Source organism: Anabrus simplex, chromosome 6 (genome assembly GCF_040414725.1).
Source record: "Anabrus simplex isolate iqAnaSimp1 chromosome 6, ASM4041472v1, whole genome shotgun sequence".
Classification (NCBI taxonomy): domain Eukaryota; kingdom Metazoa; phylum Arthropoda; class Insecta; order Orthoptera; family Tettigoniidae; genus Anabrus; species Anabrus simplex.
This window is the reverse complement of record NC_090270.1, coordinates 304,137,232-304,163,074: the sequence shown is the minus strand read 5'-3', so window position 1 is coordinate 304,163,074 and position 25,843 is coordinate 304,137,232. Positions and strand designations below refer to the sequence as shown.

General features: G+C 37.5%; 1 long non-coding RNA gene across 1 annotated transcript in view; it reads right to left on the bottom strand.

The window, feature by feature from the left end:
• Positions 1-3,986: 3,986 nt before the first annotated feature.
• The window catches only part of LOC136875769 (uncharacterized), a 36,210-nt gene continuing 14,353 nt past the window's right edge, over positions 3,987-25,843 (bottom strand). The window contains exons 2-3 of the long non-coding RNA XR_010860512.2: positions 4,681-4,813; positions 3,987-4,376 (exon numbers count right to left, since the gene is read on the bottom strand). This is a non-coding gene — a long non-coding RNA (uncharacterized lncRNA). The remainder of the gene's footprint in view (positions 4,377-4,680; positions 4,814-25,843) is intronic.

Here is a 25,843-nt window from a genome sequence, read left to right as displayed (position 1 = left end):
TCATACTGTCTTGAGTGCTGCCCATCCCTAGTCTTCTGGGTTGCCTTCTACATTTTTTTTGCCAAGATGAGTGGCTCAAATGGAAGAGTGCTGGCCTCCTGAGCCCTACTTGGTTGGTTCAGTCCTGCCTCAGTCTGGTCATATTTGAAGGTGCTCAAATATGTCAGTCTCATCTTAGTAGATTTACTGGCACATTAAAGAACTCCTGTGGGACAAAATTCTGGCACCTCAGCGTCTCCGAAAACCTTAAAAGTAGTTAGTGGGATGTAAAATTAATAACAATTTATTCTGATTTTTTTTTTTTTTTCTGTTGGCAGTATTTCCAGTATTCTCCTTTCTACATATTGTTGGTCCCTTCAATTGACAAGCTCGTACCATCTGAGCCAAGCTTCCCAAACTTTTTCAGACACCTTCATCACTTTCAACCTTTCTCATTTCCTACTTTATTGAGGCTTGTTTGTTCAGCAATAAACTTCAGCATTCTCATCTGTAACACATTCAGTTTATCAGCCCATTTTCTCATCATCACCCAGGTCTCTGCTGTATAAGTCTCAGATATTCTGACTACTCTTTTGTGGATCTTCCTTTTCAGTCTGTCTGGCACACTTCTCTCACACAACACACTGGGCAACTTCCTCCAGTTCCACCATGCAGACTGTATACAGCTCTTTATTTCTTCCTTCAATCCACTGTCTTGTTTTCTTTACCTTACTGACACATACAGTTTAATTTACGGTTTTTATTTGTATATGAACTACAGATATCATTTGAAAACACTGAGATAATGGTACCAAATCCACTAGTAATAAACCATATACTGTAACAGTAAATAACAGGAAAGTAAATATGGTGAAACAATTTAAATTTCTAGGAGAAATTATAAGATACAACTTGGACAAGAAACCTGCATGGCAAGAAAGAACTACTAAATGAATAAAAGCTAAAAAATGAATGTGGTCTACATACAATTAAAAATGTCTATCAATCAAAACAAAATTAAAACATTACAAGAAGGTGGTTCAACCTGAGGTGACATACAAAAGCAAAACTCTTTTAAAAAAATTACAAGTAATGAACTTCATTGTGGTTCCTTATTGACTTTAAATATCTAAGATAAAATTCTGAAACAATGTAATTATATAAAGTGCAACCTCAGAACGGTCGCTAGTCAGTGTGGATGTCCACACCAACCCAACCTAATCTATACAAGCACAGGGCTGGAGAAAAGAGGAAATCCTGGCTATACTTGTATTCTCCACAAATAAATTTTACGGATTTTAAAACTTCACTCCGTTTCCAGAAGCATGACAAATAGAACAACATTTGACAGTCTTCACAATTTTAAAGTATTCCTCCAGCCAACCAATAGTTCTGTTAACCCTTGTCTAGTCGTGCGAAAATGATTACATTACCAGTCGCGCACGGAGATAACCTCCGGGGTTAAAAATGCGCGTCATTTTCGTCCTTTGAGATGTTGTTTTGGCATGTTCGTTTGCAGTATTCTTCAGTATAATTAAAATAAAACCTTTTAAGTACTTGTAGGTTATTTTTACAGAGTTTGTTTGATCTAAAAGCAGAATACTGTAGACCTTAACTATATCGAATGATCTTATGATATTAAATTCACGAGATTCGCCTTTACCTAGGACGATCACATCATATGAAATATGATATAATATTTTTCTAAAATAAGTTTAGAAGAACAAAACAACAAGTTCATCGACCTCCAAAATCAAAAAGTATGCAATAAAATATAAGGTAATTTACTTAATCGCACACGGAGGAAACATCCAGGCGATGTCATTCGTCACAACAATGATCCCACACTCGCACACAGGATGCATGATCGCACCGAAGTGCTGACAGGATGAGTCCAAATGAACAAGGGGAAAGGTATAGGGATGGGGAAACCCACAGTTCAACTGGAAAGTTCAGTACCATGCAAAATGTAATCGGCCCGAAGGAAATCTCCGTGAGTGACTAATTAAAGGTTAAATATGGTTGGACCCACACCTGTTTCAACTAGATTCATCCAGGATTGAAGCTATGAACATTTTAAACATAGATTTTCATTGCATTTTTTGATTGTAATTTATCTCAAGTTTTTATGTACCGGTATCACTGTTTTTGTATATGTCTTTCATCTTTGTGTTATTTTAGCTGATGATGACCTCTAGGCTAGATTGAAACATGTCTTATGTAGCATTTTAGACAGACCATTTATCAACTGGAAAATCTGTATTGAACATGTGAACTTTATACAATTAAATTCTTTTAGAAATTTATCTTAGACTTTTTTAAACTCACTCAGAAAAAACATAATTGACAAAATCCTGAAAGTAGAGAGAATAATAGCGAGAACATGCATAAATAATAATTATCAAAAAGATGGACAATGGTGGATAGTGCCAAGTGGTGTGCAGAGAACTGGAGTCCATTGCAGATACTATGTAAAAGAAAAGGATCTCTTTTTTTTTTTTGGTCACATTATGAGGACAACAGAGACCAGATTACCAAGAAAAATTACAGTGAAACTCTGGAATCTGAAGCAAAAAGTAGGATGGGTTAAGGAAATTAGAGAGGATATGGAAGAACAAGAAATAACTCTGGACAGTTTGAAAAAAAACTGAAAATTTAAAGAAACTGAAAAGTATAAAAATAAGATTTAAACTAAAAATAGAAAAACAGCATACAATGAAAAGGGTATTTACAGGTAAGGAACAAGAGAAAAGATCAGAACGAATGAAAAGCTAATGGGCAATTCGGAAAGAAAACTTAGGGAAGAAGATGAGCAGGTAATGATTGACTGAAGTGGTCCAATGAGGCCGTAAAAGAAGAAGAAGAATCATTATCATCATCATCATCATTCAAATATAGCTAGGTTGTATCAAATATGGTTTACTCTTTTCCAGTCCAGGTCGTACTGTCTTATGCTCTTCTTAATCAAGTCCATCCTTCACAATCTGGGTCTTCCTTGATCCTTTCGATTGTAATCCTGCACTTTGTTTTGGCACTCTTTCTTCAAGTCATCCATTTAATATGTCCAAACCAATATTGTTTATCTTTTGTACCATATCACTCAAATGTTTCACCTTTATAACATATGTCTTCAAATCTCAAATTCTTTCCTTGTTTCATATAAGATTCTTTCCAGGAATTCCTTTGTGTGTTATATAAGGCAAGGAGTGAGAAAAGAAGACAGACTGAAAGAAATTAAAATGACCTTAAAATGACTACTAGAGATAATGTTAAGGTATAAATACCATCTCGTTTCATTTTAGTAGCTACCATACTTTTCTGCTGGTGGGAGAGCCAAGTTGTTATGTGCAAAGAAGTTTAATTGTTGGAAGCCTTCTTCAGTAATAATTTTCATCACCGTCAGTTTACTGTCTCCAGTAATCTGTCAGTCCAGGTACACTTGTTCCCTTTCAACTTAGCACCATTGCTTTCCCCTTCCTTTCAGGTCTTAAGATCCATCTCTTTCTTGAACGGCTTCTAGGTCTCTTGCCTTCCAGATTTTTCTTAAGCAGTTCTCTTACTGCTCTGTTTTATGTGTTCAAACTGTTTTAACCTTGATGTAGTTGTGGTTGTACAGAGAGTCTGTTTTACTTGTATTTTTTTGGTGGAGCTTTTTAGTATGGATCTTATCTCTTGCCATTTACTGGAGCATTGACCTCAGCAACTTCATTTCTGCAGCTTGGAGCCTGCCATTATCAGCACTGTTAATGGTGCAAGTCTCAAGGCTGTACATCATGGGTGTCTAGAAGTGGGGGCAATAGGTTCATCATTGGAAATCAAGATGAACAGCAAATAATATGTATTCCTTTTTTTAATTTAATACAGTACTTTTTATTTTTATATACACATATTTAATTCTTTGTCCTACCCAAATGCTTCAGGGCCGATGACCTTCGATGTTAGGCCCCTTAAAACAACAAGCATCATCAAATGCTTCACTCTCAACTCCTACTTAATTTCTGGAGGATGACCAGCTGTAGGAAGTGAACAACATAAAACAGGTTTACACAAAATCTAATTATACTACATGAAAAGTATTTATTACCATAACTCAAAATGAGTTAATCTTTGTGATTTTTTCATCATGTGAAACTTTTCAAAACTGTTTTCAGGATGTTGCTTGTCTACAGTAGTAAACTAACTATTTTCTTTTTACGTCTTTTCTTGTTCCTATACCAAGCGAGTTGGCCGTGCGGTTAGGGTTGTGTAGCTGTAAGCTTACATTCGGGAGATGGTGGGTTCGAATCCCGCCATTGGCAGCCTTGAGATAGTTTTTCATGATATCCCATTTGAGCTGTACCTCAATTAAGGCCACAGCCGCTAACTTCCCATTCCTGGCCCTTTCCTGTGTTGCATTCCTGAAATGAAGAGGCATTAAAGACAAAGGTGAATATGAAATGTACCTTAGTGATCAGGTATTCTTTTATGTTAGAGCTTGTCAGAGAGAAGAGAAATTTACAATGAAAAGTGAGGTAGCAAGAGCCTGGTATGACTGAAATAGTGTTAAACTCAGCTAGTTCTCTTGGCCTTCACACACATTTCACAAATTATTAATTTGAGCTGTTTCTACTAGAGTATTGTAATTCAAACTAGCTGGAATTCAGTAAGATGTTCAGAAAACTTGATTTGAATGTTGCTGAGGTTGTAGATTGTATCACTCACCTTTGGCTTCTAAGTAATCTCATGGCAGATGAAGCCATCCAATACTTGATATCTGGCAGTTCGCAATGAATCAAGACCTCATATACATAAGTAAATATTTGGAGAATTTCTGCTGAAGCATCAAACTGTATTTCTGAAAAGAAATCAAATATAATTTTTTCACAGTATATTTTGTATGTTAAAAAAAAAAAAGCATGAATAATGTGAAGTAATGCTTCATTTGTCAGTATTTTTCAGATTATCTAAAAGTTGAAACCTGCTTGAAATTTGTGTCATCTTATGACAATAATTTTGTGTGGCTATTGTTCTTGTAAGGCAGACCTCCGATAAGTGTGAGCAGCATCTGCTGGTGTCTGTGGGAAACTACGTGTTGTAGTGGTGGAGGATAGTATTGTATAGTGCTCGAGTTGCAGGAATGTTGTGGACAGCACAAACACCCAGTCCCCAAGCCAAGTAAATTAATCATTTGAGATTAAAATCCCCAACCCAGGCGGTAATCAATCAGGGGTCCTCTGAACCAAAGACCACTATGCTGACCATTCAGCCGAGGAGCTGGACATCTCTCATTTGGCTTCTTCCAAACACAAGTGAATGCTGGAATGGAGGTTTCATTTTCAGAACATCTTACTAAATTCTAATTACAATACAATATACTCTAGTTCAGACAGAACAGAATAATTTGTGAAATGTGTGGGGACTCCCTGAGTCTAATACCATTTCACTTGTGCCAAGTTCTTCCTATCTCACCTCCCTTTGTAAAATTTTGTTCTCTCTGACAAGCCCTATACTAATGTGGGCCCTAATGAATGTTTCATTTTCACCTTTATCTTTTATGCCCCTTCATATTGTCTACATTGTCAACCTTGTTTCAGAACTCTTCCTGTATTTTCAGTCTTACACCGAGGGTGTGGCAGCACTGGGCGAGTTGGCCGTGCGGTTAGGGGCGCGCAGCTGTGGGCTTGCATCCGGAAGATAGTGCGTTCGAATCCCACTGTCGGCAGCCCTGATGATGGTTTTCCATGGTTTCCTGTTTTCACACCAGGCAAATGCTGGGGCTGTACCCTAATTCAGGCCACGGCCACTTCCTTCCAACTCCTAGCCCTTTCCTATCCCATCGTCGCCATAAGACCTATCTGTGCCGGTTAGACGTAAAGCCACTAGCAAAAAAAAAAAATTAAATGTGGCAGCAAGGTTTGGGTCCCGTAGCTATCAGCTTGCATTAGGGGGATCGTGGGTTCGAACTACACTGACGGCAGCCCTAAGATGGTTTTCCATTTCGATACCAGAGTCATGATTGTTGATCGTAAGAACAACAACAGTCCACATATCAAACAGATTGGAGGGTGTGAAGTTGTACATCAGTATGTATACCTAGGCTCCTTACTATCCAATTCTGGTGGTTCCAAAGATGAAATAAAGCGCAGAATTGAAATAGCAAAGGTAGCAATGATCCGTCTGCGGAAGATCTGGAAAGATAACAACATCACCATTAAGACAAAAAAGAAGCTCGTTGAATCTCTAGTCTTCTCAGTCTTCTTGTATGGCGCAGAGACGTGGACCATCCTCAAACGTGATCGTGAACGGATAGAAAGCTTTGAAATGTGGTGCTGGAGGAAAATGTTAAGGATTCCTTGGACAGCTCATCGCACGAACACATCAATCCTGAACCAACTTCAGATAAAAGTTCGTCTAGCGTGTAAGGTCTCTTAACGAATTGTACGCTACTTTGGACATATAATGCGCCGAGATGGTAGTCTACAAAAGCTGATTGTTGAGGGCAAAGTCCAGGGAACCAGACAACGAGGACGAATACCAACGTGATGGATTGACATGGTGAACGGCCCCCTACAGCGTTCTCTCAGAGTAACCACATTGAAAGCTTTAGATAGGGAAGAATGACGGAGTATGGTTCATCGGCTAGAGGGCTGAATATTATGATAGTCACGACGCCTCAGTCATGAGGCAAAATGAAGAAGAAGAACCAGGCAAATGTTGGGGCTGTGCCTTAATTAAGGCCAAGATAACTTCCTTCCTACTCCTAGCCCTTTCCTCTCCCATCATCACCATAAGACCTATCTGTGTCGGTGCAGCGTAAAGCAAAATTGTAATTTTTCAGTCTTATAACTTAGATTATAATGTTCTTCTAATTCAGGCTAATCAATTACACCACAATAGTCATAGTTATATAAGAGATTGTTTAAAAAAGTGCACAGAATTGACAAGCATGATGTCCATGCTTCATATCAGATGCAATAATAACGAATAAAGTCATAATTATACCAAGCAAATTGGCTGAGTAGCTCAGGCCATTTAGTTGTTAGACTGGATTTGGGAAATGGTGGTTTTGAACCCCACTATCGGCAGCCCTGAAAGAGGTTTACCATTTTCACACCAGGAAAATGCTAAAGCTGGACCTTAATTGAGGCCACAGTCACTTCTTTTCCAGTCCTTGCCCTTTCCTATACCATCATCACCAAAAACAAACCATTATCAAATAATAATGTTATTGGCTTCACATCCCACCAACGGCTTTTTCTGTTTTCAGAGACGCTGAGGTGCTGGAATTTTGTTCCGCAGGAGTTCTTTTACGTGCCAGTAAAATTACCGACACGAGGTTGACGTATCTGAGCACCTTCAAATACCACCAGACTGAGCCAGGGTCGAACCTACCAAGTTGGGTTCAGAAGGCCAGCGCCTCAACCGTGTGAGCAATTCAGCCTGGCAAAACACTATTTAAAAAAATCACAATAAATTCTATTTTATCAGTTCTTCATTGTATTGATCCTGTCTACAGAAATCATCATCTTCCTTTCATTTCAAAGTGGATAAACTGAAATCCTTCCATGAAAAATTGATCATTTTCAGCCCTCAAATGGAATGCTGTTATGTACAATATTATAGTACAAAATTTGATATTGTCCTGATATTATTGTATGATATAATGTATGTTTCTGACATGATTAAATAAATAAATAAATCCATGTAAGATATTGGAAAGTCCTACACTGGACTATCATAATACTCAAAAGTTTAGTTTTATATATATCCATTAGAATATCAGGCATAATATTACTGTAAGTCTCTCCATTAAGTTGTGAAGTATATACTTTCAAGCACAATGTAAACATTATATCCTATTATAGCTTGGAGAATATGACGTTCCAGTCAGTACTTCATTAATGGACAATTGCTTTACTGCTTTTCCAGTAAAGAAAGAACAAACAAAGAAGTCGTGTTCTCTTAAATACAGTGAGCACAATGCAGTGAATTATGAGCCAAAGTGTGAACCGAGCATTCCAAACTTTATGTTACATTCAATTCTTGTATGGGGAGATAAAAAGAATCGTTTCAACACAGAAGCGACCTTTTTGCATCCGAGACATTCAACTGTAAAGAATAGGTCAGTTTAAAACGCACATAATGAGTGGCATTAAGATTGTATTATTGTTGATTGTTATACAGATACTAGGTTTTAATACTGAAAAGACTGGACATTATAATTCATTATATCCTCTCTCAAATCAAGTTCTGACTCCGGAAGGTGTTAAGTTTCCAATAGGAGTAGTAACTAACTTTCATGTTAAGTCAAAGGATATTTGGACAAGTAATTTGAAAAGAGGTAATTTAATATGGAATTCTAATGCAAAATCAATTGATGTGATATGGGATGAGGATCAAGATTTGGTTCTCAGTGTAAAACCCAATGCTACTGAAGAGGACCATCAAGTATCGGAGCTTCTGACGTATGATGGTAAATTGTTTATATTAAACAGAAGAGGAGCAATGTTGGAGATTAAAGGTCATCAGCTGCTACCTTGGAAGACTGTTAGCAATGAAGATGGAGCACTGTCAAACAGTGAGTTGACTCATTGCTTTTATTTTAATTTAGTGTTTCTGTTCATGGAATATCCATTCAAATTTAATATTTAGTTTCCACAACTGCATTATACTTGGAATACCCTTTTAGCATAAAATGTCATGTTGAGTACGTATAGCAGACACATATTAATTACAGAACAAAAATGGCCAATCAGACACAGATGGGAACCAAAAACCAAACCTTGTCGACAGACAGAATCGTAAGCAATGAGTTTCATTCTTGGCCCGTATTGACAAATTGATCACAATCAAAGGTAGGGAAGGTCCACCTATTCAATACAATTAATTTGATGTTTCTATGTTTTATTAATAATAGTGCTAGTTTTGACCATTTTACTTACCTCATCTTCAGCCATATATACCAAAATTGAAACAATATGGAGGCAAAAACAGTCGCCAAATATAAAACTAAACTTGGCACATCTTAAATTTGTCGTTGAAAAAACATGTTCAAAAACACATTAAGTCTTAACCAGGCTGATGTTGATCAACTAGTGAATACAAAGTCTAATGGGACTTGTGTGACAACTTGTGCGAGGCTGAAGGGGACATTTGCAACTTGAATTTGTGGGCCTTCTGGTCCAATGAAAGATCCGTCCTTGTGAACAGACAGAATAACAGAGGCCACCATAGCTCAGTCGGGAGAGCATTGGACATGAAATCTGAAGGTTGCAAGTTCACTTCCTACCCATGTCCAGTTAGCCATTTTTGTTCTGTTCTTTAGCTGAAAGTTCATTTGAAGTTTCAAATATTAATTCAGTTGGAAGAGTTGGGGTGAGTCAGTTAAAATGTTTTGGGCAGATACCCTAGATGATGGGTCCCTTAAAACAGCAATCATCATCTAAACTGTTCATCCTGAATAAATCATACACCATTTGAGGTTCTGAAAATCTGTTTTCACTTTTATTAATGTTACTGGGGAGCTCATAATTGAACTTAGAGTACTTTTCCAGGGTGTCAATAATTGCCGAGGTAATGGTACTGACTTTGATGTTTTTAATGGAACTATACTGTTTTCTACAGGGTGCATCAGAACTATACCGACAAAAAAAATCAGGGATGCTCTTCGTGTTATGTTAAGAATGATGGTGCAATGGGATTGGTGGCGAAAAAGTTTTCTTTTAGAGAAAATGTTACTTCCGGGCACATGATTCAAATTGACGAACTTGCCATTTATGCTATGCCAGAGAGCCAGCAGCTGCCTGTTCCCATGCATCAGAAGAGAGGAGGGAAGGGAGGGGATGTGGGAAGTGGGAGACAGAGGTAATGCTCGGTGCGAATGCACCGCATAGTCGCTTTCCAGCCCCAGTAGGTAGTGTACAGTTTGTTCTGCAGTAATTGCTACTATGTGAACCCCATAGAAAGAGAAGATGAACTTGTACCAAGAAAACAGGCAACTTTTCAGGTCATTTGCGGACACACAACACATATTGAACAGAGTCCAAAGGTCACTACTGCACCGTTGTGAACTGTGCATCGAAGTACAGTAGAAGTGTAACCAAACTGTTGTTTCCTTCATTCAGCATTTCATTTCATTTACAATGTTGTGGGTGAAGGAATACACAATCGTGGGGCAGCAGCATTGCATCTATGATTATGTTAAATAATAAAGAACGTTACTGCGACCAACAGACGAGAGGAGAAATGATCTGGTGCATTCCTTGACTGACAAGTGTGTCTTCATTACAGTATGTTCTTGTACTGTGTGTGCATTTATGGCTGTTTAATAAACACACTGTGAATATTGCCTGTAAGAGACAGGGACAATCCTGTGTGAGTCGAACGAGGAAACTTGTTAATACACACGGAGCATTATCTCTGTCTCCATCATACACCTCTCTTCCCTGAAGCACGACAGGGGCTTGTGCTCTGGCATAGCAATTTGAATTGTTGCAGATCCAGAAGTAACAAAGTAACTCAATTTTTTATTGGTATCATTCTGATACACCCTGTATCTAGCATTAGAGAAATGTCCAGTTCCACGGCTAAACAGTTAACATGGTAGTCTTTAGTCCAAGGGTCCCGGGTTCGATTCCTGGCTGGGTTGGGGATTTTAATGATCATTAGTTAATTCCTATGGCTTGGGGCTGGGTGTTTGTACTGTCTTCAGCATTAGAATCCATCTTAAGTAGGGTCCCGTCATCACAGACATGCAGGTCTCCTATCAGGCATCAGCTCAAAAGACCTGCATTAGTCCTTTCCAGTCAGCACACATCATTAATTAATTAGAGAAATACCAAACCAAACCTCAGGGCACTTAATGCCCTTGAAAGGGCTCTGGCCTGCCCACCGACTGCTGCTCAGCCCGAAGGCCTGCAGATTACGAGGGTCCGTGTGGTCAGCATGACGCATCCTCTTGGCCGTTATTCTGGGCTTTCGAGACTGGGGCCGCCATCTCACCATCAGATAGTTCCTCAATTCTAATCACGCCAAGTGGACCTTGAACCAGCCCTCAGGTCGAGAGAAAAATCCCTGACCTGGCCGGGAATAGAACCCGGGGCCTCCGGGCGCGAGGCAGGCATGCTACCCCTACACCATGGGGCCGGCTTATTTAGAGAAATGGAAATTGTAAATTCAGAGGTGATTATCTTTAAAATCTGACAAGTATTTCTTGAGAACGATTAGATGTCAATTCGCATAGGGAACCTCTGCATCATCTGATGGGCAGGCAGGCATCAATTTTCAAAAATGAGACAAAGTCTCTCATAGCGCTTTGACACTGCCGGTGGCTCCACCTAACCTAAGCAGTGGCCTCCACAGCATGCACTAGCCATGCGTCTTGGTAGGTGTGCTATTTACCAACTGATGAGCCCAGCTTAGCAACTGGGGTGGAACGCTGGCAACCAGAAATGAGATAGCTGGAAAATTTATAATGTCCAATAACAGACCAACTACTGTATATTGGCATTCAATTTCTTGACAATGAAAAATGTTTTCAAATGTGCTTTGTTTGATGGGCTGCCTATTCAAATAAATGTTGGTCCTTAAAAGAGAGTACAAATCATGTACCAGATTGTTGAGTTCCGCCTGTGTTATTAAATGTGGTTTTTCTTCTTCCTCTTCTGGGGCGGTTATCATCGGATGACAGTTTGTCACATTCCGATACTTCTTCCCATGTAGAAGGTGGAATGGGAACAAGTAAATTCTCTCCATGAGGTATTGACCTCGTAGCTGTTTTGAGATTAGGATACTGAATGACAACTCTTACTTTTTGAAGAAAATCCATTTATATTACTTAAACAAAAATAACAGTCATCTTCATGGTTTTGTGGTTCACACCACACCATTGGCACACTGAAAGGTAAGTGATCTTTCTTGCCCTTCCTTTAAACACTGAATTAGACTAGTATTACATCTTGTACAAGTTATATGAGGCATCCAGGCACAATCCTGGGCCCCAAGACCGCAGCTGAAATAAAGTCTATAGGGTGTTTTGAGAAGTTGAGTAATTTGCTACCCTTGAGATTTTGGACAGAACTTGCTGCACATGTAACAAAAATATTAAGAGAATTTTTACAAATACCCCTTTGTTTTTTCATAATCTCACACAGAACAACTCAAAATTGTCAACTGCACCCGAACAGAGCAAAATACAAACTGAATGCCTTATTTACATTACCAGCAACCCTCTTTATAGCCACACATCTATAGATTAGACAAATCTTATCTCTAGTGAAAACAGTCTTTCTATAATGGATGGAAACTAAAGAAGCGCTATATGTGTATGTATGTATATATATATACACAGCTATTTCTTCTTCTTCTTAAGATGTCGTCTCCAAACGGAGGTAGACGATCCACACAGCCAGCTCTGATCTTGACGTTGCAGCCTTGCCATGTGAATTTATTGGAATATCTCTCAGGATCTTTAATGCAGTGGTTTCCCGTTGACCAAACTGGTTCCTCCGCATTTGGGAACAATTTCTTGTCCCCAGGACAATAGAGTGCCCTTACCCACACCCACTCATCCACTCTCAAAGAGACTGTTGGCACTTGGTATAGGGGATCTCCTTATACCGGGAGATAATTGGTCCCTCCATTCGTTAGTCACCTGCATATAAAATATTATTTTTATATGCAGTCGTTGCCCCCTCTCTACCGTGGGGAGGTGAATGTCAGAATTTCACAGTCACTGAAACAAGGACCAAATGGCATTTCCTTGTTTCTCTGGTTCTTTAGAGAGGATACAGCTATTTAGAACATACAAAAACCTGACGTGATGGAAAAAATCATATTACATATTCGAGATTATCATATTAGACTTGGTGACAGTCATCATTCGGTACAGTACAAAAGACCTTATTTTGTTGTGTAATTTTTTTGCATTAGAGAGAACTTACAAGAGTCATTCCTTGCAATGGAAAACCATTCTGTAGTCCCTGGTGGTATGATATCTTGAAAAATTTTCAAAATTTTGGGAAAGCTTTCTTTAGAACAAAAATTTCAAATCAAATCAAATCAAAATCTCTTTATTTGCAAATGAGGTGTCTACCTCGGTGGCAAATGGTACACTAAAACACATTATTGTCAAGCACTAAATTTTAAATTAACAAGAGACGACGAAAATTTTCCTAGAATACAATATTATACAATAAACACACAACTCATCTTTAATAAATTTATATTGTTTACAAAATTCTACTTATAATATCTCCTGTACTTACAAACATAGTCAACTCATATACAGTATGTGAAATTACATCTAATAATACTATACAATTGGTATAAGATTAAAATTAACATTGTATTTATTTACATATTTATATTTTACCCATTTTGGAACCTAAGTAGCATAACGACCTTCTGCGTCTTAACCAGAGCCCCTTTTGCCACCACTTTTCGGAGTTCCTGAAGGGCCTTCACAGCTACCGTAGCAGTCCCAGGGCCCTCAAAGTCCCCCTGTACTTCACCCCTACAGGCAGTCTCCTACTTTGGCTGTCCAAACTCCATAGACCAGGGGATGGAATTAATTTAATCACACACATTTTTTATTTCCAATATCCTGCACTGGTCGAATACCCTCTAACATTTCATTTATTTTCTCTGTTGCTGTTTATTCTCTTCTTGAATATCTGTACAGATTTTGGAAAAGGATCAAACACTACCCCTGGTAAACTGTTCCACTCCTTCACGCCCTTCCCAATGAATGAAAATTTATCCCAATCGCTTCTGCTAAAATTCCTTCTAATTTTGTACTTGTGGTCAGTTCTGCCAATATAATTATTTTCCAACTGAAGCCTCTCACGGATTTCTCTCCATGCTTCTTCTCCTGTATAGGCTCTATATAATCCTATGTCTAGTTTTCTCCTTTCTCTTACTTAAAGTTTTCCACCCAAGTTCCTTTAACATTTCTGATAAACTACTCTTTCTCCTGAAATCCCCTGTTACAAATTTTGCTGCTTTCCTCTGCACACCATCTAGTTCTTTTATTAGGTATTCTTGGTGAGGATCCCAAACACTGTTTGCATATTCCAATAATGGACAAACCATACTTAAGTAACTTTTTTCTTTTAATTCTTTGTTGCATCCTTTAAGTAGCCTCTTTATGACATGTAAAGAACTGTATGCTTTCCCAATAATGTCATCAACATGACCCTTCCAGTGCAAATTACTTTCAAATCTCACACCTAAGTATTTGCACTTGCCATCTTTTGGGATAACTACCTCATCCAAAGTATATTCAAATTCAGTTTTAAAGCTCCTGTTTGTAAATGTTGTAACAGTTGATTTGCCTTCATTAACCTTCATATTATTTTTTTCAACCCATTCTTGGATACTCTCAAGGTCCCTTTGTAATTCTGAACAATCCTCAATGTTATTTATTTCCCTATAAACAATTATGTCATCTGCATACAATCTTATTTTCGATGTTATATTGTTCCCTAAATCATTTGCGTATATTAAGAAAAGTAACGGATCGATTATACTACCCCGTGCAATTCCCTTCCAAACTTTCTCTTCCTGTGATATATTATTTCCTACTTTGACTTTCTGAACCCTTGAATTTAGAAATGCTCTTATCCAACGTATAACCCTTACGTCCAATCTTATTCCCTCCAATTTGTTTAATAATATTCCATGTTCCACTCTATCAAAGGATTTGGAAAGATCTATCTATGGCTATGCAATCTAACTGGCCTCCTGAATCCAACTGATATGATATGTCCTGCTGAAATCCCATCAGTTGTGCCTCACAAGAAAATTTCTTTCTAAATCCATACTGGCTCCTCATGAACCAATTTTTATCATCACATATCCCTCTAATGTACTTTGCTATTAACCTCTCCAGTATTTTACAAACTATACTGGTCAGGCTGATTGGTCTGTAGTTCTCTGGTTTCCTTTTATCACACTTTCCTTTATAAATTGGTATTATTATAGATTCCTTCCATTCCTTTGGTATTACACTGTTATTTATGACATAGTCAAAGAGAAATTTTAAATAGGGCACTATATACCACCCCATTGTCTTTAATACCTCCCCAGTAATTTGATCACTTCCTGCTGCTTTTCCTTGCTGAAGCAGTTAGATTTCTCTGAAAATATCCTCATTTGTGAAAGAGAAGCTTCTTGTTTCCCTATGTGTCTCTCCCTCTCTATCTTCTGTTACAGTTTCCAACTCCTGACAATCATCTACTGAATCTCTGAATTCCCTACTAAAGAGGTATCTGTTAAATAGTGTTCACCCCCTTCTCCCACCATTATAGGAATTTGGATTCCTTTTCCTTTTTGATTCCTAATATATGAATACAGCTTTTCCCATTTCCCTTTGTGGTCATTACCCCCTTGAAGTATGCCATTCATATAATTCTCTTTTGCTTCCTTTTTCACTCTATTCAGTTCCCTCATTAGCTGTTTTCTAGTTTCTCTATTCTCCCTACCCTCTTTGATTTTCCTGTTTACTATTCTATATTTTCTTTTTAATTTTCTTATTTCCCTTGTATAATAAACAGGATCTGGGGTCATTTTACCCTTCTTAACAGGTACAAATCTCTTCTCTCCTTCCCAAATGATTCCTTTAAATTTAGCCCAAAGGGTATCCACATTATTCCCTTCACTTATCCAACAACTGAATTGTGATTTAAGGTAAGTCCCAAATTCATCAACTTTAGTTTTTCTGTATAATTTCTTGTCTTGTGTGACCCTCTTATTAAGCATTTTTGGTATGAGTCCTATATCCATTATTACAGCCTTATGGTCACCTATTCCTTCAATTAGCTCAGTTTTCTCCACAATTTCCCATGGTTTAACCAAGAATACATCTAGCAAGTTATTGAGACAAGTCGGTTCTTGTACTACTTGTGTAAATCCTCCCTCCCAAATTAACTTATTTGCCAGTTTCTGTTCATGGGCTTCACTTGCAGCTCCATTCCATTCAATTTCAGGCAAGTTTAGATCTCCCCCAATTATTACCATATCATTATTGTTTTTATGTGTATAATCTATTATTTTCTCAAATATTTCCATGTCTCTTTCCTGTCTTCCAGGCCTATATGTTCCTATAATTCCCACCTCCTTCACATTATCACAAACTAATTTTATTCCTAATATTTCATCCCTTTCTTCAGTAAACCATTCATGTGAACAATAAGTTTCCTTCACCAGAATAAACACCCCCCCCCCCTCCCTTTTTATCTCCTCGGTCTCTACGATAGACTGTATACCCTTCTGGAAATGCTTCTGTATTACCCACCCCTTCTCTCAACCACGATTCCACTCCTATCACCACATCAGTCTCATGAGATTCCATCAATGTACCGAATTTTAATTGTTTATTTACTACACTCTGACAGTTTACAAAGAGCAAACCAGACCCCCTTCCTCCCTAAAACTTGACTGTTGCAATTGGGTAACATTTGACTCATGAATTGAGAACTTCCCTGGAACCCAGATCCTTGTACATAGATCTTGATTTAAGGATCTGGGTTTTTCTGGCAAGTTTCCCTGTATGTGCCAGTTTAGTGGTATGGGTTTTCTTAAGTACAGATTAATTTGCAAATCTCTGTTGATAATTGTAGCAATTTGTCTACAGAGAGTTGCTTTTCCATTACCATTCAGATGTAACCCATGCCTAGTGAACATTTGCCTGCCAAGATCTAAAGTATCTACTACATAGACATTTCTAAAACTCTTACATAATCTCTTGATTTTTATATTTACATCATGTACAGCTTTGTTCACACACATGAGTCCTCTAAAAGGTCATACCTGGGTGGCACATGAACTACAATTACTTTTGAGTCAGGTAGTTTGGAAATCTTACCTCTGAGGGTCGTAATTAGTTCCTCGCCTTCATTTGCAGCAATGTCATTTGTACCACAATTTTACACAATTACACGTTCAAATAGTTCCAAATACTATCAAGAGCTGTCAGAAGGCTACTAGAAACAATGAACTTCAGAAATGCAACACCCGCAGTGAGTAGAAGTATGAACTCACAATAATGAAACTTCCCACCTCAGCCATTCTTGAACTGAAGAAAATAGAAACTCAATTACATATGTAGAGGAAGCAGGAGTAAATAATGTTTTGTAAAATAAAAACACACCTGTAACCTCCATAACTACTTTACTAACAGTAAGAGCATGGCTTCACTTCCAATGAACTTAACACTGACCCTAAAATAAACATAACACATCATTTTCATTATGTCCATAGAGTTTATAACCTACGCAAATAAACATAACAATTACACTTACAGGGTAACTGATGCCCCAATAAATCTGTTGTTATCTAGATGGGAAACCTCTAAAGAATAAATTCAGCAAAATTAATTAAGTGAATAAGTTCAACTATCTAGGAGAAGTAATTCAGCCAACAGGTTTGAATTGTGAAGCAAATAAGGAGAGGATCTCAAAGTTATGGAAGGCCTATGGACTCACCTGGAACAGATATAACAAAAAATCAATATTCAGAAATGCAAATTTATGACATTACAATTCTGTTATCAAACCTGAAGCACTATACGCCTCGGAAATCTTGATCATTGGAGGCAGATCATTTAATAAAGACACAGAGAAACAGGAGAGGAAAATATTGAGGAAAATCTTTGGTCCAGTCTACTCAGAGGGAATCGGGATGAAAGAGAAGTCTTGGGAGCTTTATCGGCATTCGGAGAAGATCACTGACGCCATCGGGAAAAGGTGATTAAAAGTTCTATGGTTCTACCATTCTCAGGATGAACAATGATGACTCACCAAAAGGATTCTCAACCTTGCTCTCTCAATGAAAGTCAAGAACAAGTGACTTAGTGAAATAGAAAAGACCTTCAGAAAATTGGCATCCCACAGGAAATTGTTAAAGTTCGACTCCAGTTCAGAAAAGCAGTTAATAACCATCATTTTGCTGAGAAAAGGAATACCAGGATAAATAAATCATGTAAATCATGAACTGAAGAATGGAGGAAAATATTCAGTGCCCAGATGAAAAGATTTTGAGAGAAGAGAAAAATCAAGATGAGCTAAATAAGTTCTATCATGCTCCACAGATGGGCATAATACTGTAAAAGAGCAAAAATAATGTTGGATATTCATTTAAAGGTTGTTCTGAAACTACACACAGTCAGTATTTAATTAAGGATTTACATTACTAATCTATCTTGTATCCTGTAGTAATCAACCAACTACCTTACAACTACCTATTTTAATTGGATTGGTCAAAACTGGCTAAGAAAATCACCAGGAGCTGAACCTGGGCCTCTTAGACTTATAAACAGAGTGAAAGAGGCATGTCCCAAAAATAATAACAAAATAATTCAGATCTAATTAATTGAAACACATTTATTGATATAAGCAGGGAAGAAATCAGTCCAAGGCTGGCATAAAAGAATAAATAAATAGGGATATAGGAAGTCAGTTACCAATAATGATGTACAACAATGGTCCTTTGAAAGAAGTGTAACACAATCTCATATTTCTTTTATACGCTTCAAGAAAGCACGGTAGAGGAATCAGAGGAATAACACACAAACACACAGTGAGCACAGCGTTTAAGATCAGATTCAAAGCATTTCCCTCTCAAAATAGGAAATATAATTCTCCCAAGGTACATCATCAGAATCTCAACTCACTTCTTTTTATATAACAATCCCCACGGAGATTAAAACCCCAATAAAATCAAAGATATTGACGAAATCAAGACTGGCTGAAAAGAACATGGAACATAAATGAGTAAAGAAAAAGGTTGCCATAGCTACCAGAAATAAATAAACACGCAGGTGTAAAAATGAAGTTAAAATCCAAAACAAAGAGATAAATTGGCTAGGAAGGCCAGACATGAAAGTAAGACAAAATGAGAACAATGACAATAATAAATACTAGCTAGATACTGAAAAGTAGCATAGGCCCAGTAATCACACCACGCTAATGCACATACACATACACAGACCAGCATACAAAATATGAAGTACTATAGTACATGGACACGACATACGACAATAAGAATCGTGCAGCATAAAATGCTTCTGTCAATGCCTCTTGAGTTTGATCAGAAAACTGGATTGCCGCAACAAAAAGGGGCATGGCACACCAGTCCAAACACACAATGTAAACAACTTACTCGCTGCATAGCACGTATTCATATCGTGCAGAAAGACAAACACGAATCATACAGTATCAGTGACAAAACACAATGTAGAGCACGAACTCAAGCCGAGACATGGAAAGATAAAGGAAAATTAAAAGGTCTCCAACCAAACACAGCAAGCAAATCATCACACACAAGAACAATCGGGCTGATGCTACCTTTCGCACTTAGCCAAAATGAGCACACATAAGCAGACATGTAAAGGAAAGGAGGTAACAGAAAATAATGCTGCAACAAGATATAAAAGGAATAACACACAAAACTAGAAACCTCCTTATAAACAGACTTACTACCTATGGCAAACCATGGCAACATTTCAAACCAAGAATGCTATGAACGAACATTACCTCGAGAAGAAGTATTCGTAGTTATGATGACTCCAAACTCTGAGAGTGGTACAGAATTATTTTTTTTATTTTATTTTTTGCTTTTTTCTTTACGTTGCACCGACACAGATATGGCTTATGGTGACGATGGGATAGGAAAGGCCTAGGAATTGGAAGGAAGCGGCCGTGGCCTTGATTAAGGTACAGCCCCCAGCATTTGCCTGGTGTGAAAATGGGAAAACACGGAAAACCATCTTCAGGGCTGCCGACAGTGGGGCTCGAACCCACTATCTCCCGATTACTGGATACTGGCCGCACTTAAGCGACTGCAGCTACTGAGCCTGGTAGAATATTTTTTTTTTTTTAAACATTTATAATACCTTCGGGAAGAGACAAAAGCTACATCGCAAAACACCGTCTCCATCTTATTATTATTTCTCATCGTCAGACAGTCAAAGATCACGCAACATGTAGATAAGATAGAAAGAAATGCTTTGGCGATCCTCATAGCATGAGCTGCCATCTGTCTAAATAGGGATAAATTACACATCGGGCACAGCATTCATGATGCCAAGCAGCCATGCCAGACAGACATAAGACATCGCATAAAATGCAGTATCTAAAGATAAGAAGGTTACGAGATGTGATTCAGTAACAAAACTGAATTGTTGCTCATTTTTCTGAAATCTTCATAATTACGAGGGTAATCCCAAAAATAAGGTCTCCGATTTGTCATAAATACAGAAATGTGTTCGTGTGGCTGTTGGTCACAAGATTGTGAAAGTGTTTCCCACGCTCGCATATAAACATGCGCACGCCGCGCTGATACACTCAGTCTTAGCTTGGCAGCAAATGAGAATGGAATTCCCATTGATTGTTACCACCAATTGAGAGGTGCACGCAGTTATTCGGTTTTTGAACGGAAAAGGTTCTGAACCGATTGAAATCCATCACCAATTGATGGAAGTGTATGGTGGGTTGTGCATGGATGTCAAAAAAAAGTGATGTAGAGAGTTTGCAGCCGGTCGGACTGAAATTCACGACGAACGAACAAAGGAGCGGGAGACCGTCAATTTCCTTTGAGACAGTCGTGAAGGTTGAGCAAATCATGCGTCAAGATCGGTGGATCACCCTGGATGATCTCTGCACTTTGGTTTCTGAGGTTTCCCAAAGCGCCACTCACAACTTCCTGAACAACATGGCGGCGAGCTGGTATGACATGGGCATACAAAAACTGTCACAACGTCTATAAAAATGCATCGACCGAAATGGTGATTATATAGAAAAATAGCTAAATATTCAAGCTGTAAAATGATGTAAACCATTGTAGGAATAAACAGGTTTATGTATTTATAAAAAAATAGGAGGCCTTATTTTTGGGATTACCTTCGTAGGTACATATGTCTTTTCCTTTTGCGCACACAATCCGTTTCACTACTTGGTCCAGGTTCAGTGGCCTTACTGTTGCTCGGCTGTGGGCACAACAAATTCCTTGTTTCTGCTGTGCAGTAATCTTGAATGTTGTTGAACAGATATTTCGTCCTTTCTGCAGTCACGCCTTTACCTCCCAACGTCTTAGGTAAGTCCCGAGGAAGATTATCTGCCAATTACAGTTGGACCATCCATTCTTGTTTACAGTAAAATTACTGAAAGATACGATCCGTGGAACTTTTTCCAACCACGTTGCCAGTCATACATATTTACTTAACAGCTCGCCAGTTTGTTTTCTGATGATGACACCTTTGTAAAGTTTTGACTGAGAGGTGCTGTCTTCAATGAGCGAAATAATATCTGTCAAAGAAGAAGTACGTGTCACATGGTACTTCCTCTTCACGAGACCAAATGTCCGGTCTCAAAATTTTTTTTGTATGATTTACTAGCAGAAAAGAACTTATCTTTTCATGTAGACTTACTATAGCTCTCCACATGATGATGTTATTTTTATTTTGCGCAATGCAGCTGTCAGTATGAAGAAACAAATCACAGCACTATGACTGGGCTCCTGTGCAGGCAGTCCATCTTAGTTAAAATTACCAGTTATAAAATATGCAGCCCAATAAATGTCTACAATTGTAACCATAGATTATCTTGATGCACAAGCTGGTTATTCATATTTTGGTACAAGAAGACAATGCAGAAACATCATTTAAGAAATCATACCTTAAGTTGCCAATGTTAAATTCCCACTGTGACTTAAGGTACGGTTTTGTTAGACTGCACAAGTTGTTTCCAAGATTATTTTGAAGACTTTTCCTTATGGTGACATCAGTCTCACTCCTTTTACCACTTAGTTCAAGGATGAAGCTAACAAATGACGTTCAAATCTAAAAATCAATATTTCTTGTCCTTTCTGCCTTTTTCCTTTGTAGCATAAAATTTTGTCATGATACTTAAGGTATGGTTTCTTGGAGAGTGTCACATTTATTGTTGACCAATATATCAGGAAAGAAATGAACTGAATCAAAATTATTCTCAGAGGCTTATTCTCCACAGTTTGACATCCACTGGATTACACAGCTTGTTATCTCTAATGGTGTTTATGGCCTCTCCATTTCTTAACAATAATTCTATTGTTTATAGAGCAAAAGCATGTGATGGAGATTTCCTGACCAGATTCATTCAGATGCCATTCATGGCTATTAAGCTATGTTTATTGTCTCCTTTTAGTCACATCTGTTCCACTTTAACAACTGTCACTATAAACAAGTTAATTGCGAGATGGCTTGATTTATGAGTAATATCTGTTCTTTATGAATATGATCAGATGTTTTATGTTTACCAATGAAAGAAAAGCATTACCGTATTGTTATCTTTTACTACTGCGCTAAAATGGGTAAAACATCCCCTTGATTTGGGAGTACATTTTATACCACACAGTAGCTGATCATAAATATTATGAATTTTCTTATTTCTGAACTACTGGCAGGCTTGCATCTGTCACATGAATATTTTGAAAGTATGTAAGGTAATCAAGTGATTAGGTTTATGCAGAGTGGCTTTTGTATTTAAAGTATTAGTTGCCAGGCCAGTAGATATTAGCTCCATATTTTTGGTAAGTCATTGTCGTCTTCTTCTTCTGCTTCCTGATACATTTCTGCTTATGCAGGTCGTTTATTTTGGTAAGTATATTTCAAAATACGGATTTGTGACTGAGGCAATTGTTAAGATCAAAGTAATTGATAGTAAAATAATTATAAGATTTTTTATGGACGCATAAAATAGTTCATTAGATGCCAGGCTAGTAATGTAAGTAAAGAGTGAAAGTATCCCCCCTAAGAAGACTAATACATGTCTGTACAATAATAATTACCGTTATAGCAAGGGAGTGACTGACTTGAGCAAAGACTAAGCTGTTTAGCAAATGAAAGGTAAGGATTCTTAAATTTATAATTCAGAGGGTACTGGTAGTTTAGGGTAAAATATTAATTTGGGGGATTAATAAGAAGAGTATTCTTTCCACTGAGTTTTAGGTCTATAATGAAAGGTCTATACCCTTCCTGCCTACATGTTGGGCACCAGCTGGTCATCCCAGGATCATAATCGGGTGTACCCTGGTGATATTTTGAAAACTACAAATAACAAAACTTAAATTATTAGGCAAGAAACAAAACATTTTGCTAACTAAGCATATCAAATCTTTGGCAGGTAAAATAAAATAAAATGTCAAAACAAACAAATCACACTTAAATCACATATTCATCCAACAATGTGAAAAATCAGACTAATACCCAAACGGTAATTGAATAGTTCCATTATGTGATTGTCCAAGTCTTTCTATTCATCACATTAAAACAGCTATCATACATTTACATCTGTCAAAGTCTGTTTCCAATTAAATCTTGTTTCCACTCTTAACCTGTTGACGAGTGCGGGTAGGGTCAGCCAGTAGAGTGCGCACGGCATCTGCCATTTGGTCGCACACGAGGGAGCAGGGCATTTGTTGTTTTAGGCTGGTATTAAGAACTTAATTGTTTGCTGACATAATATAACATCTGGTGCTGATTTTTTTTTTTCCTTCAGTTATTCGAATAGTGTCGCTGTACAAATCCTAGTTCTGTATGGTGGTGGTCTCTGACGGAAATGCGTATACTCCCTAAATCGTAAGAGTTTTGGTGCGCTGTTAGCCAACAGGTTACAGCAGTGTTGCCGATTTGGATTGTTGTTTGTGCTCTTTGTAACAATAAATATTATTTGTTTTAGTAAATATAACTGTGAATCTTCCTTCTTTTGTAAATTACAAGTGATGTTATGGAGTTTCTGGACACAAGTGTTGATATTATAGATGATTTAAATAGAGATATTAGTGAAGGTGATATATTAGGTTCCGATGAAGAATGTATGGATAGTGATGATGAAAATGATCTTACAGTGCTTTTTGACGACTTTTCACCATCTGATGTAAGTACATCTTCTGATGTAAGCACACCAAGACCACCTAACAATGAAAACAATGAACAAAATTCATACAGCCTTCCCGCCAACCCGTTACAAATGGTCGACTCACAGCAATGCCCTCTGTGTAAATGGGAACACAATGGTGATTATCAGCCCCATGATTTTACTTTTGACTCTTCGAAATCAGGCATTATTATTACAGATGGGATCGTGGGCAATGAATGGAATGAGGTTGATGCCTTTTATAACTTTTTAGATTATGACTTGGTAAATCATATTGCTTCAGAAACAAATAAGTACTACAAGGAAACTGCTAATAATGTACATACTGAGTATTCTAAACTAAACCAATGGGTTGACACCCTGCTGATGAGATGTTTTGATTTTTCGCAACTTCACTGCTTATGGCTCACATGAAAAAAATAGTCTGAAGCAATACTGCTCTACGGATCTACTCATAGAAACTCCTATTTTCAAAAATATTTTTCCAGGACAGATATCTAAATTTATGAAATATGAACTGTGATCAAAACATTGAGAAAAAAGTTCTCCTCTGCACTAAATCCTTTTCAAAATTTAGTTACAGATAAAAGCTTGGTGCTGTGGAAGGGCCGACTGTCTTTTCGGCAATACCTTCCCAATAAAAGGAAACAATTTGGAATAAAATAATTTGTTCTTTGTGACTGTCAAACTGGAATGGTAACAGATTTTATAGTACACACTGGGAAAGGCACAATTGTTGACATTGACCAAAGTAATCAGAGTGGCCTTTCATCAAAGGTAATTAGAACTCTAATGCAATCATACCTGGATAGAAATCACATACTATTTATGGATTACTGGTATTCAAGCCCAGGTTTGTTCTCTTGGGCTGTACGATAGAGGTACTGGAGCATGTGCAACTCTAAATGCTGGAAGAACAAATGTACCATGTCTAAAAATAAAATTAAAGGGCGGGGGGGGAGTCGTAGCTTGGCACAATGCCAAAATGCTAGTAGTAAGATTTCGGACTAAACCTAATTAGTCAACTGCTTGAGATACACTTTACTGCTAAAAACAACAGATGGAATGTTGAACGCCTGATTGGAGGTGGGACACAAGATCTGTTACGCTTCGAAGGTTGCCATTTTATGAGGCCAGATCATACACTAAAAAAGTTTTGAAATGGCAATGTTTTCAGTGTTTTCTCAATCCAAAATGTCTTTTCATGTGTTTCTAAGTTTTGAAATGACAGTGTTTTCTCGATCCAAAATGTCTTTTCATATGTTTCTAAGTTTTGGAATGTCAGTGTTATCTCGATCCAAAATGTCTTTCCATGTGTTTCTAAGTTTTGAAGTGACAATGTTTTCTCGATCCAAAATGTTTTTTCATGTGTTTCTAAGCTAATAAATAAGTTTACTGTAACTTTTTTTAAAAAGTTCTAACTCCCTAGGTGTTGTTTACCGGTCAAATACGCACTCGAATGCGGCCAGCATTATTGCACGGCAACAGGTTAAAATTTTTAACATCAAAATTAACACACTCTAAAATCTTGAAATCATCAACATTGTTTCCAATTAACTGGTTTCTGTCATTTAAATCACATCAGTTATTTAAATGATTACAATTTAATATTGAAATTATAGACATTTTGTTATTTAGGTCATCGACCTGTGTTGTTTAAATCACCAGCTTCTTTTCTTTAAATCATCATTTCTTTGAATCCTTTCTAAGTATGGAACAGTTTCGAACAAGTATCCCCAAGTTGGTAATTTACTATCTTAAGTGAAACTGTATAAAATTCAATCATATAAACACACAATATCTAGCTGTCACTATACCTGATAATACTCCAGGTAAATTTACATTCATCCACACTAATAAAATTGTTAGCAAAGGTTCGTACGTAACCTGGAATAAAAGAAAATCCCCCAAAACCTTACAACTACACTGGCTCTACTGCAGTGGGAGTAGAAACCCTGCCTCAAAGACATGGCAAC